Source organism: Puntigrus tetrazona, chromosome 7, assembly GCF_018831695.1.
Source record: "Puntigrus tetrazona isolate hp1 chromosome 7, ASM1883169v1, whole genome shotgun sequence".
In the NCBI taxonomy this organism is placed as follows: domain Eukaryota; kingdom Metazoa; phylum Chordata; class Actinopteri; order Cypriniformes; family Cyprinidae; genus Puntigrus; species Puntigrus tetrazona.
Genome location: NC_056705.1, coordinates 2,078,992 through 2,091,653, shown reverse-complemented (window position 1 = coordinate 2,091,653; position 12,662 = coordinate 2,078,992).

Genomic DNA, 12,662 nt, shown 5'->3' with positions numbered 1-12,662 from the left:
CCCACTTCCTGGAGCATGGTTTAAGGTATGAGAAGCTTTAAATATATATCTGAATACCAAAATAGTTTGTAATTAGAAAAGCAAGTACCCAAACTGAGTTGTGTTTCAGGCAACGGTGAAGAGATCGTGAGCTGACCTGGAGCCGAGATCGAGAAATACGGGAGCTCACTCTGAACGCAGAGGCAATTCTCCAGAGAGCAGATGGTACTCACGCTAAAGCTTCTCCAAAGATCTGCCCAGAGGTAAACTAATAGGATACAAACTTGTCACGACATGGACAGAAGATTATGGCTGTGCTGTAACTGTCTCTGCTGGCAGCGGAAATCCTGGCGACATTATTCAGAACAGCATGCTGGAGAGGCTGAGGATCGAGCGAGCGGGCGTCATTCTCAGAGACGCAGGAAGTGAGACCAACCTGCAGGAAGTGGTCTTTGATTACCTAAAACGCGATATGGGCCACTGCAAATACCTCGGAGAACTATCCTGGGGCTCACAGAGAACGATCGGCAGGCCACCAAGCTAAGACAACAAAGATGAAATAGGATATAAAAAAGATAAATACAATCATATGACAAAGCTGCTTTGTGCGTAAGCCGAAATGTTATGTTTTAATATTCAAATGATTTGATCATTCCATCTAAATGTGCCTTATCGTACAAGCATTTTCAGAACATTAAGGCAGGCTAAAGAAGTTTTAATTTTGTTGTTGTTATATATATTATTATTATTATTACATATTAGTATTTTAATTCTAAAAGAAATAAAATAATAATGTAATAACAGAACTTGCAGTAGATGCTAAACTGGTCACTAATCTAAGGCCACACAGGAAAAAGTAAGTCATGCTTTTTTTTTACTTTAATATTAGTATTAGTTTTTTTTGTTTTTTTTCAAATTAGTAATAATTAATATAAAAAAATAGTAATATACTTTTTAAAATAGCTTTAGTTTTAGTAAATGTTAGTATTTTCTAAAAATATATATTTTATCATTTAAGATTTATTTTGAAAGCCCAAAATCTCTCTTCTCACACACCCCCTAAAATCTATAGACCTATGAAGTAGATTGTACCCAACTTTATTTTAAGAATAAAGTGTTATAGAAGCAGAATTTGCAAAATTGTGAATTGAGAAGTGTTTTTAAAAATTTTTATTCTAATGTAGTGTCTTGCTTTGCTGTTCTCACGTTTGGATGTTCTGCAGAACTATAAATCGAGGATCTGTGAATACATCACAACATTACTCGTACAGCATGCCTTTGATTGTATTAGCTGCAGCCGGAGGTAAAGCAGCAGAAACACTGTGAACTGATTCACGAATGTGTTCACAATTTCCTTTGGTTTAATCTGTTTGTTTATATCTGAACATTGGCTCAGAGTTTGACCATTAATACTCTCTGGCGCTGCTTCTCTGTCTTTCAGAGTGTCATAATGAGTTTATTGATTTCAAAATTACTCTGGAAAGCTGCTCAGCCAGATAGCAGAGAGGCTTTACTGCCGTACATTTCAATTTCAGAGGTGAACGGACTATTACATCATTATACTACACAACACAGTCAGAATTCATCATATTATAGGCACGCTTTAATCAAGCTCTGTGACAACCAATCAGTTATGATAGAAAGTACTTTGATTCATTCTTTTGTGTTAAAATCGTATGACAGTAATCAGATTTACTTTATTATAAGTGTATTATTGAAAAGACTTTGCAAATTGAGGCGGATTAGTAAAGTGCACATTCTGCTCATTTACAAGATCTGAATTTCATTTTTTCAGCAACTACTAGAATACAATTTAAAGTTCAAAATTATTTTTCTAATACAGTATTACTGCACAATCTCATTTAAAGTAGTCGTAGCTTGTTTTATTAAACCTTGTACCTTTCTGAAAGGCCAAGTCTGTTTGATTGGCTGGGCTGCACAGCCACAAACTGGTAAAGCCAGTTTAAATGCATTTTGTCATATTACAGCAAAGGATTTGCAGAGGGGCTTTGAAAGAACATTGTTGTGTCTATTTTTATCAGCTTATTTGATTTAGTAATTTTAACTTAAATATATTTTTTAAATTCAAACAAAGATGATGACTATCCTGCTTTTTTGGGAAAATGCATGGTCATTAGGAGCAAATTGGCTTTTAAACAATGTTAGTGTTTAAATATAAATAATGGTACAGTTATATAATGATATGCACTACTGCATACATTTCCAAACATTGGATTAAAATAGTTTTTTAATAGGAGGGAATTATGTAATTAAAAATATGATTTATTAGTTTATCATAAAAACATTATGCAATCATTTGCATATGTTTGTTGAGAATGCATTCTGAAATTACATCTATACAACTAGGCTGAAATTCTTTTGCTGCAGCTGAAGAGTGAATTATGTTTTTTGTTAATTTAACTAGTTTTTATGCATTTTAATAAATGTCTCTATTTACATTTGCTTTCACTAATAGTGGTGATCTATAAAGTCAGTGGTTTTCATTGGTGAAAATATTAATTTTAGATCACATTTACAGGCAATACTAAATGAACTAGCATAATACAGACTTTACTCCCAGCCCTGTCTCAATCTATTTCAAAGATCCGCAAAGTAGATGACAGATGCCTCTGGTCCATAGCTAATGCTGTGGAGTAGCCGTGGGCTGGTCTCATCCAGACACCATCCCGCGCAGGCATGCATTGCACTCATCGGAACTGGGACGGGCTGGCTTGCAAGGGCGTGCATGGTAGAGACGCTTTCTTGTTAAAACTGCTACACTGGAAAAACACGCGAAACTCATCTAACCACAGCTGTTTTCCATCAGAATCTGTCCAGCAAGCTGGGGCGCCAGATGATGGTCAGCAACCCAGTGCCAGCTTCCAGTCTTTCAACACGTATACACAGGACAACAGGCCCGGGGCTTTGGCACAGGTGTGGAACGGGGAACCGCCAGCTGACATGATACGTCACGCAACTGGAAATGGTGAGAGCACCACGCCCACCTGGCTTCTGCCGAGGCTGAGGTGCTGAGCCGCTAACTCTGGTTTCCTTTAGGATGTCTCTAAAAATGAGCGCACTTCTAGAGCGAGGTGGAACTGAAAGCAAAACCTGCTGAAGACAAATATGCTGCTTCACTGATAAAAGAAACAGCGGTATTATGACAGAGGACCTTTTTGCACCAACTGATGAATGGAAAAGGTTTAAGGAGAACAAAATGAGCATTAAAAGGGAAAATATTAATTCTAAGAAATTTATTAATTTTATTTTTACAGACAGCAAACAGAAATTGGGGGAATATGGAAATCATTTTATTTATATCTTCTTGATCATACGGTGAAACGTATGGTATTGGTTTCTAATGAAAAATGTTAGTGGTGAAAATATGTCAGTTTAGTTTTATGGAAAATGACCAAAAGCTTTCATACAAAATGTAAGACTGGTTTTGGCATCCACTGTGCTTTCAAAAAATGATAACAACTTCTTTTGAACTGAAATGCAGGAAACTTAATTTTATGGAAGGAAGCAATTAAGGTTTTTTTTGGAGGGCTAGATATTGGCAGAAATTTAAAGTATCCAAATGAAAGTTGTTGTTTTGTCTTATGTAGGATCCACTCCCATCTGTGAGGATACCGGCCAGTAGATGTTGTGCTGAGCAGCCGCAGGATCTCTCTGTACGAGCTGGAGGCCAGAATAGATGTGAGGAAATAAGCTGACCTTTGATCTGCCATTCCCCACCCATTCAAAAGCATCTACGCTTTTAGACAGCAACTGTTTCTCATGGGACTATATTTGTAAAATACTTTTGCATTGTTTAAAGACTTTAAGATCCAAAAGAAGTGTTTATTTATAGTTTATTAATATTTCGCTTTAACAATAGAGAAATACTGATTATTTGATTCTTAATGGTAGGGTTTTTAATGATGGATGCTTTATCCTATTTATATTTAAAACTGGTAATCACTCTGCTATGGTTTATATTTGTAAATGCAACAAAACTTTTAAAGTTAAATTAAGGGAAAAAATTCTGCTATTGATGTTTAGTTTTTTCTCATATCATATGTTTGATATTTGGTACAACACCCTTTCTGCCTGGTAAAGTTAATTGTTTAAGCCCCCAACATTAATGTATGCTATAATATTTAAAAATTAACATTATTATTGGGAGGAAAACACTGACATTTATGATTTGGACAGCATTATTCACACTCACCCCAGAACGCCGAAACGCCTTCGTCCATTATAAGACAAACTTACTTGTGTGTTTCAATGCCATGCTTGTCTTTCTCAGAAGCATAGACGCCACAACCATCAAAGACGTATGAAATACACCTATAATAAAGCTCGCTATAGCAGCCATGTATATTCATATGTTGTCTGTAATATCTGCTGGTGCTCAGCTCTGGTCCTGGAGGCCTCATAACTAGTCACTCCAGGACCAGAAAGAGCAGAGAGGACGGAAACGCTTGCTTTCTGGCGAGCTCACAATAAAAATACTCTATGGTTTGGTGGTGGTCCAATCGCAGCAGCCTGACTATAATGCATCTGCAGCGGCATGCATTGCTACGCTGGAGGAAGAGAAGTAGTACAGCGCCTGCGCATTGAGGTCACAAGACAAAAACAAGATAATTTATCAGGCTTTTTTCACGCTCATGTTTTATTATAAAACAAGGAACAAATACAATAAAGCAAAAGCATCTATGCTGTGTGTGTTTGTGTGTTTCCTGCGTGGTATGTTTGCTGGCTCTTGTTTTTAGCGCCAACTTGCCTCAAGTGGCTTTCATTTTATCATCTCCACCCAGCTCCTGCAGAAACACACAACACCCACGAGAGAGATCATGGGTTTGGCATTATTATTAAAGGTGTTAGATTTATTATTTTATTGACAAAGATGACACCAATTTATGTATATTAATAATGCCATATTAATACTGGGATAAATATTAAAATATTACACAAAGAGTAAAACATTTACATCTAATTGTATAGCACCTCTAAATCTATATTATTAATCAGTGAGCATTATAAATAAGAAATGTGTTGTAGTTATATGAATAATATTACATTTATTATAATTATGATTTTAAATAATTTGTACAAAAATATATTTTTTAATGACCCTGTTCTAATTTCTAGCTTATTAATCAGCTTGCATTAAAAGTATGTTGGCACAAGGTTTTATTAGTATGATCTGTGTATTTCAAATATTAAGAAAATGTAATCATCATTCTAAGATTAACAAGATTTAAGAATTACAGACATTATAATATAGGTGGCGAATATTCGACTTGGGGCTGGGCAAATTAGGAAAATAATGCAAACCCACTCACCTCAGGTGCAAATATTTTTTCTTAATGAAGGACAAATAGCCCAGAGTCAATTATTCCTCCTTGTTGCTATAATAAGTTCTTAAGTATGTTGTAAAAGTTTTGTTTAAAAAAATAGTTTTTTAGTTTGGTTGAAAGAAAAATATATAGATGTAATTATTTACAGGATCTATCTCTTGTTTTATAATATAATTTCTATAATACCTATTATTTGTATTATGATTTAGAACATTTTAATTAGTATATTTTCTAATTCTACTTTAATGAATTTTATTTTTATCTGAATGTCATTTGTTGTTCTGCATAATATATAATAAAGTTTCAATTTTGCTGTTTAAATATATTTCTAATACATTTCTATATTTTACGCTTAAATGTCATTCATTCATTAATGCTTTCTATTTATTATTATGAAATTTTAATACTTTAATTTTTAGAAAAAGATCTTATTTTATTAATTTAGCACCTCTAATTGTAATTCTCAACATGTTGCTCGGTCTTTCTTCCAGAGACACTTTGGGCACCTATATGTAAACAATTATACCATGTTTAATTAGGTAAGAAAAAGTTTTGGAAGGTGTACACAAGTCTGTCAGTTTGTGATGACTAACGATGTAGATCAAACCTTGTATCTCTTCATGCAGTTCTTCTTGGAGCCCAGGCACGGTGTCGGAGGGACCCTCCCAGCGCCCGTGTAGTTCACTGGGTATTTGCCTCAGCGCCTTGCTCCAGCAGCTCTGGGCCCTCTGCAGTCCAGGGCGAGGTTGGACTCCACTAACAGCTGGAGGAAACATTTGGACAGAGTGTTCATAATGGGGCTGTTTGGGGATGACGCATGTCGATTTTTAACTCATGATCACAACAGGTGCTTTTCCTTCCAACATTTGACGGTCATTGGTTTATTCTGAAACATTTTAATTTATTTAATGGTATCTTATATGGTGTTTAAGCTACTAGATGAAAGTACTTACGAGGATACTCCACTCTAAAATGGGAAATACTAACTTCTATTAGATATTCTCTAGTTTGAGCTTGTGTAAAATTTTAATAATTCAGCGTAAATCATAAATTATGATTTATTAGTCGGTACTTATAATAAAAGTGTCAGAGAAATATTATTACAAGTATTTTTTTGCTTAGTATTATTTATAAAATACAAAAATTGTATTATTAAATTAATTTATTATAAAAGTGTGTTCTAAAAATAATCTATATTATGATTATTATTAATATTATGATACCATTTTACATTTTATTAGTAATAAAAAGCTATTATAATTATCTCTCCTACTATAATAAAAGTGCAAAATATTGTTATAATAAGAAGAAGAAGAATATGCTAATAATAATAATAATAATACTATTAAGTAATATTAAGATATGAGAATTGTACTAATATAAACATTAATTAATATTAATATTACTTCTATTAATTTATTAGAAAAAAATTTTATCTTTCTTTTATTTTACATGTATTATTTTAGTTTTATTATTTACTTGCAACTCCGATTCTAATCTAACCCTATCAAGACTAATTTAACTGGCAATCATCATGCAGACCTACCATCAATCTCTCTGATGGCATTGCGTTGTCTTTACAGTCGGAGGAACAGCCGTAACGCTCCTTCTTGAAACTTCCTCAAAGGCCTTCGTTAATCTCTCATTTTCAGATCTGCCACCAAGAAAGCAAGCCAATTAGCCATAACATCAATCTGCATGCATGAACCCAGAGCGCCGTGATCACCCCTGTGGGTTTCTGCAGTGTTCTCGGCGTTATTGATGACGCCTTTGGCGGTTCTTCCTGAGGCCGCTTGCTGGCGCTGTTCATGCAGTTACGGTCACCTCCCACCTGTCCACCACAGCACACCTCCATTAGAAAACATCGATCACCTGTACGGTCTGGAGATCTGGGTGTGATTTCATATGAAGACTCACTCATGCTGGTTCCGCGCGGAACAGGTTGACTGCTTTGATGAGCAGCTGCAGATCTTCCTGCTCCAGCCTTCTGCTATTGGGCCCTCCTCCCTCCTGGAGCTGGTGTGGCCTAGTTCTCGCGGGCCGCCTTCTGCTGCGCTCTGCATCTCCACCCCTCCTCTCCTTCAGATCTGGATCGCTCACCTCCTGCACCTGAAACACACAGACGCAGGCTTCCAACTACAGAAATAATTCCTGAGCAACCTTGCAGGACTAACTAGCATTTACCAAAAATAGCAGTAATTTATAAATGTTGCTTAAAAAAAAAAACTAAAAACATTACTAATAATATATTTTAAATAATTAATATTTAAAAAATAATACATAAAAACATTAGGATGTATGTTTCTATATATGATATAATATATTTGAATTTGTAACTGTTCATAATACTCTATTTAAAAAAAAAAAAATATAATTAATCTAAATACTTTTAGTATTATTACTTAATTTTTTTAAAAATGTACTTACTTTTATTATTGCTTTTTTTGTTTGAAGGTTTCATATAATATAAATATAACATAACATAATATAATATAGCTTTATCTGGCTTATAAATATTATAATATTAATTAAAATATTAAGGTCTGTCTATTGTATTATTATTATTATTTAAAAATTATAAGAATTAAAATTACGTTTAGGGTTTCTAATAAAATGCTGTTATTTGAAAGTTTCTATTCATCCAAAATACACAATAATATTGGCAGCATAAACTGCTTAACATTGATAAACAAATGTCTCACAGCAAATCAGTATATTAGAACTGTGTATATTTCTGAAGGTTCATGACACTGAAGACTGGAGTAATGATGCTGATAACTAGCTGTACTCTTAAGAAATAAATTGGCATTTTACTTATACTCACAGAAAAACAGTTATTTGAAATTGCAATAATATTTAAATTGTTTTTACTGTATATTAATATATCAAATAAACATAGCCTTGTTAAAACATTTAAAATCATACAGAACAACAGTATGTGTACATACACAGATTAATAAACTTGACTGCAAATAGGGTTTAATAGCAGTGGTTTTGAGTGGTTTCAGCTTCTAACCCGCTTCTCCAGAGCCGCTTTACTCTGCCTCTTTATTCCCAGAGGCCAAAAGCTATCCAGCCTGGTAAAACTACAAACCAAATTCAAAAATGTTTTTTCCTCATGCAGCCAGTGTTTCAGAAAATCAACTCAGTAAAACACCAACATAGCGACCCTGACCACAAAGCCAGCCATGTTGACACAAAGTGCAAGAACTTCAAATATCTGCTGTAAATGAGTGCATTGGTTACAAAACCGCTTCACGTATGACTGGTTTTGGCTCCAGTGTCAAGAAGCGATCAGCCTGAAGCTGTACCTGGTCAGCCTAAGCTGTCACAGAGCTCTCCACCTCCATCATCCTGACGCTGTCGGTCACTCTGTGAAGTGGTGCTGTGAGTCTGAGAGAAGCAGAGACAGATGAGCCGCCGAAGCAGAGAGCTGAACGCGATATCAGACGTGGAGGGCTTCCACCTTGCAAGTGGTCCTGAGCTTCTGCCGCCTCTTGATGGCCTCTTCTGGCTTCTTTCCTTCTTGGGCCCGCTGTGTTGCCTGTCGGGCCGCCTCCTCCTTCCTCCTCTGAACCCGCATCAGCCTCCTCTCTCGCGCTTGACGGCCTGCACACACATAAAACCGTGGAGAGAACTCAGAGCCTACACAGACATTATAATACACAGATTAAAGTGACTAATTTATTTAAATATCCTGCAAGGCACGTTTTGACTGTAGAGGTTGTTTGTTTTTACTTTTGTACATCAAGAAACTTAATTAAAAATGATAACATTGCCTTTGGCATCAGGCAAGTTTAATATCTGTTTATTTCTTAGTTAAGCTTTATTATATATATATATATATTAAAAATATTAGTTATACAAGAAAAATAAAACTAAGGAGAACACAGCAATTATATAACATTTGCAATAATAAAAATACAATTATTTGTATTAGGTACTTATTTATATAACACATTTTAATTGTGATATGATTATTAATGTATAAATAAGTATTTTTCTGCTTTAATTAAAGGTTTTGCATTTATACATACATAAAATATTACACATAGATGTAATTTGATATTTGGTCATTTACAGCTTAATTAAATATATTAAAAACTGAAAATATTTATGTTTTATAACCAGTGAGTGTTCAGTGGCACTGACCCGCTCTTTTCTCCTCCTGCCTGCCGCCACTAGCCTCCTCTCTCCGACTTTCCTGGCTTTCCTCCCTGAATTTTTGACCCGCGGGCCACAGTTGTAGGCCGGTTCGTATCACATCACGCCACATACATTCACACAGACGCCGCAGGAAGATCACTGATCTCGTGCCTGACCTCAAACTACTAACAAGCGCCCGTGATCTCTATTCATCTCTTCCTCTTTCTCTGAGCCCTAGAGGCCTGCCCTCTCAATCCACTCTCTCATCTCACTGAGAGAAACACACAGAAATCAAAATACATTTTTTTATATTTTATATAAAATGAATATATATATATAACGATTTATCACAAGTATGGGACCAAATGTCCTTACAAGGATAGGAATACTGTGTAAATTTTGACTCATGTGATATTTTTAGGTCCCCATGAGGAAGTGTTTATAAATATACAGCATTACATTTTTGAATATCTAAATGGCAGTAGTTAATTGTAAGTGTAGGTTTAGGTGTAGGGTTGGTAAAGTAAAACCACTTTAATGTGTGTGTGTGTGTGAGTATATAAATGAAATAAAAGGTTAGATAAAGTTGCTAGGATGCCATGGACATCTAGCCTAATAAATCTACAGCCTTACCTAATTATTACCAAGTAATAAACTAAAACATACATAAATATATACACACACATATACATGTATATACACACACATATACATATACACATTAGATACATACATACATGTGTATGGTTTAGTTTGCTAAAAATAATATCTACATGAAGTAATACTCATAATTTTACAAAATAATTTAATCAAAAACTAATGATATATATATAGCATAGTATATATATCTCCTATATCTCTCATAGTATTGATATATATCCAAGTATTACTTCACTATCTAGCTTTTTCCTTTCTCCTCTTCATCTAAATATGGAAAATTCCCCCATTTGAGTCGTAAGTTGTGTACCTTCCAGAATGTAAATGTGCATGAACAGATGATGTAAATGTTTTCTTCCAGCATTAGTTATGTAAATTAAATGAGCTATTTTACTCACCAAAAGGAATAATAGAAATTATCCACCTCTTCAAAAGACGCGCCCCGGCTCCCAGACTCGTGGTGTGTTTTTTAAAGACCATCTGATTGAGAGAAGTACAGCGCATGATATCCAGCACCAAACCAGAATCATCTGAATCAGTCATGAGAGGTGTTTACCTGCTGTTCCTCTCAAACACCGGCGCAGCAAACACCGCAAAGAAGTTTTCTTTTGCCTCTGCTTTTGAAGGAACCATGTTGCGCGCAAAGTGCGGGGTCCACGCTTGTCAAACGCTTTTTCGGGCTTCACAGGATCTGACAGGATCTCCATCGCTGCATCAGACGAGAGCAGGTAAAGACCTGACCTTCAAACGCAAACGCTTTTATTTCTACTTTATAATAAAGCAATAAATTCCAAACCTTTTGTTATGCAAGTGAAATAATCACACGCCTCCGTATTCTGCTCTCCGGCTGCCTTCCGCTTGTCTGGGTGGGATGTTTGAGGACCCATGGCTTTTATCTGTGGAGATATAATTTAATGTTTATGTGAAAGAAGTTCAAACTAGTATTGTACAAAGATTTTAAAACATGCAAATCACTAAAAGTCAAACTTACGTAGCAGCTTTGGATCTTGTTTCTGGGGTAGCTTGTAGGTCGGATGTGTAAGTAGACCTAAACAGCATAGTGATCTTGGTTCTGCAACATCAAGAGAAACACATATCAATACATTCAGTCTCACAGACTGCTTCACAGGGCTCTGACACACAGAGACATGTCTCTACACATACCTTCCAGTCTTTGGGGTCCAGTGTTCTTTAGCATGGGATACCTCCAGCTGCAGCCCTCATCCTCCTCTCAGACAGCTCCTCCTCCTCTCCTCTAGCTCTTGAAAATGAAGCCGACACATTTCTACTCCCTACGCTCAAAACGCTCGAACCAGCGACCCACAGGCTCAACCTGAACCTGCACTGAGGCTAAGACAAAGACACAAGGCAGAAATCCATTTCAGAAACACACGTTGCTTTATATCTCAAAAAGTTACTCAAAGTCTTCCTCAAGACTAGAACGCATATTGTTTTTAGGATAACTGTTGAAAGGTTTTGATCCACTTCTACTTCAAATGTTAATCTAATACAGGATATACTATATATATGCAACATATAAACATATTGACTTATATATATATATATATATATATATATAGATATATAGCTAGATATATAGTTGTAAGCTAGTAAGCTGTAGCTGAAGATAAACCACTCTCATGCTATTTGTAACTTGAGGAATAAGGAATATTTTTTTTCCTCCACAACCACTCATTATTGTATAAACACAGTCCATTCAAGTAAATACATTTACTCTAAATGACATATGTCCGTTTTTCAATTAGAAGATTACTTTGCACTTTGTTTTCACTTTATTTTGCCTGTTATAGAAAAAAAACTGTCTCTAAACATAAATTAAAATCAATCCAAAACAAAATGTAAATAAGTTTGGTGTAAGAAAGAGTGGCCATTTGTTCCGTGCTCTTCATAATTTCTGGGCTCAGCGGGTAGAGCATGACAATACAAACCATATCCCAACATGTGACTAAGAGAGATCTTTCATGCATAATTGTGTGCATTGTCCAGATGAGTGTATGATGCAGATCTGCTGTGTCTCTCATCATTACTGTCACACTCCTACCGGCGACCGCATTATAAAGCACTGTAAGCTGCCCGTCTAACTCCCTCCTTCAGCATCTTCACTTAGTCTCACAGACACGGATGACCTAAAGAGCTCGCATTAGCGTGGGAAAGATCGGCTCTGATCTCGGTGATTTTAAGCCGCTGTTTGCCCGGTCTGCCAGATCCACATGGGCCCTGCACAGCTGTCTGCTGGGAACTTGTGTTACACTACAGACTCGGTGAGCTACAGCTATGATAACATTTGGTCTCCAGCTACACAGAGCTTACACCAATTTCCCATGGTAATAATAGTTCTGCCAAAATACTACTTAATTTTACTACAGTAAAACTATAATACATTAATACATTATTTTTTTTTTGCAAATCACTGTAAAAAGCAAATAATATGGCAATTAGTTTTATCTTTTTTCTAGAAATGATGACAAACTCATTTATTTTTATATGTATTTATTGTTTTATTACTGTTGCATG